The sequence below is a fragment of the Pteropus vampyrus genome, unplaced genomic scaffold (genome assembly GCF_000151845.1).
Source record: "Pteropus vampyrus isolate Shadow unplaced genomic scaffold, Pvam_2.0 Scaffold577, whole genome shotgun sequence".
Taxonomy (NCBI): domain Eukaryota; kingdom Metazoa; phylum Chordata; class Mammalia; order Chiroptera; family Pteropodidae; genus Pteropus; species Pteropus vampyrus.
Genome location: NW_011889358.1, coordinates 59356 through 62048, shown reverse-complemented (window position 1 = coordinate 62048; position 2693 = coordinate 59356). Strand labels below are relative to the sequence as shown.

General features: G+C 35.1%; 1 pseudogene; it reads right to left on the bottom strand.

The window, feature by feature from the left end:
* Positions 1–2160: 2160 nt before the first annotated feature.
* The window catches only part of LOC105308441, a 2334-nt pseudogene continuing 1801 nt past the window's right edge, over positions 2161–2693 (bottom strand).

Genomic DNA, 2693 nt, shown 5'->3' with positions numbered 1-2693 from the left:
CTAGTTCAGTCAGGTTAACCTCACAACTCATCAAATCTTGATTTGTGAAACTACTTGAAACACATAATTTGTTTCTCTCATTAAAAGAACATGAGGGAGGGAGCAATTGGGAGGATCATTTTATGAACTATACAGATGTCTAACCAATGTACTGTATACTTGAAACAAATTTAAATAAATAAAATTTTTTAAAAGAACATGAAAATTATTTCCACTAAACAAAATCTCCCTCATCTCTTATTGTGCTTTTCTAATATCATTCAAAAAAATTATATAACATGTTAAATATAGTATTTATATTTCCTAGGAAATTTTTGGAAGAATGGTTTTGCTAAACTCCTTTACTTTACATACGTAAATATGTTGAAACTTTAAAATAAAAGAATTCGAATAGAAATATCAAGTAAAATTAAAACACGTTATAACAAAAGTAAGAATATAAATATCAGGAATCTGGAAACAAATATGATATACAAAAGATATAAGCAAGCTAGAATATTTAGAAGATTTACTTCCAGAAACAGGAAAAAAAATTTAGACCGCAGCTGCTTGACAATGGCATGCAAGTATTCATACTAGACACAAACCAGAATAAAACAAACTAAAAAAATAAGAGAATTTTGCTTCCAGCTCTGCCAGAGTAACTAGCTTATTCCCACATTTTCTGCCTTAAATAATCATATAACTGGATCAACTACATGAGAAAACTTTGACAATAAACAGCTCAAAACTGTATCCCTCTGGAAAAGGAAATTCAGTAAATTAGTCCACAATTAGCACTAATTCAGTCCACATTATGACTATAAGCTAGAGACTAAGATCAACATAATTGTCTCTATGAGTTGAATTGGGTAGAGATCAGGTCAGCTAAAGTGATTAGCATCTTCTGGTCAGGGCTACTTTGAGCCGAGATCTGGGCAGAAGAAATTCCCCAGTCATCCTTGGCTAATAAGTGATTAATTGAACACATGTAGGGCAAATATAGTCCAGGTGTACCTGTAATAAGGCTGAAGATTCAACAGAGATGCTAGAGATGAAGCATTCTATGGGCTTGGAGTTTTGGCCCAGCCAAAGTGAAGAGACTTTATTAATATCTTTTGAAGCACAGGCTTCTAGCTGAACACTGGGAAAGCCACGTAGGAGTACCTGAGGAGTAAGACCAACATACTAAAACAAGAGTCAGAAAACTAAGGTCTGAGGGTAAAATATACCCACGACTAGTTCTCGTATATAATATTTTATTGGTACATGTTTACTCCCGCTCATTTGCATATAGTCTGTGGCTGCTTTTAAAGGCAGAGTTGAATAATTTAACAGATACTTTCTGTCTAAAAGCCAAAAATGTTTACTATCTGACCTTTTACATCTTTGGTGTAGAATTTACTTTTCTATTTTAATTTGTATCATTTGGGAAGAAATAATGAGAGGTAGGTCGATATGCAGTTAGTTACATTCTATAATCTACCGAAAAATCTCCGGGGTGTAACTGAAACTTGTTGGCCAGCTAAAAAAAAAATTAAATTAGTTCACCCCTGTGCAATTTCTCTCTTTATCCTTGAATATACATCAAAACAGATTTTGAAAAAAACAGATTCACAAATATGGAGAACAATCTGGTGACAACCAGAGGGAGGGAGATTGGGAGACTGGGAGAAAGGGGTGAAGGGTTAAAGAAGTACAAATTAGTAGTTGATAGATGGACATGGTGTTGGGGAGCACAGCACAGGGAATGTAGTCAGCCGTAATATAATGGCTAGGTGTAGAGCCAGAGGGGTGATAGAGTAATCGGAGGGATCGTTTCATAAACTATATAAAGGTCTAACCAATGTGCTGTATACCTGAAACCAATAATAAAAATTTTTTAAAAGTAATAGGTAAATACATGAGAAAAGCAGGGCTCTTTCATCTTTAAAGCGATTTGGATGACATACCTATAAATATAAATTATTATCATATCTTCTGATTGAGATCTTACCCTCAAAGAGGTTTGCTTGTAGAAAAAGTAAAGGAAGGAGCTCATGCCGTGGAGTGTGTTCTTCTGGGTGCAATAAATGTTTGAGAAAGTTAATCTGAATAGAGATCAGATGTAAAAGAGACAGAGATTTACAGCTTTGTGGCTTATGCTTACCTTGATGTTTGATTTCTGTACTGAACATTTTCTTATTTGTTTGAGGTCAATGCAATTTTTTTAAAGAAATCATAGAAGGCTTGTCTCACTTGTTTGTTTCTCAGAGTGTAAATGAATGGGTTCAACATAGGAGCGATGGACGTCAGTAGCAGTGTCACACTCTTATCAGTAGTCACTGATTCCTTTGCTGAAGGCTTGATGGAGATGAAGATACAGCTTCCCTAGCAATGGAAACCACAATGTTATGAGAAGAACACATAGAAAAGGCCCTTTTCCTTTGTTAAGAAGAAGGAAATTTTAGAATGGTCATGATGTGTGTGTAGGACAGAACAGCACACACAAGCATCAGAATGAAGGTCAGCACAGCACAATCAATAACCAGCTTTTCTATGAGCCATGTGTCTGAACATGAAATCTTCAAGACAGGAGATGCTTTGCAGTAAAAATAATCAATGACCTTTGAGTCACAGAATTTCAAATTGGTAAAAAAAAAAAAAAGGAAGTAGTGGGAATATGATCAACAAGCCAGCTGTCCAAACAGAGGACAAGCCTCTTGCAGACTCTG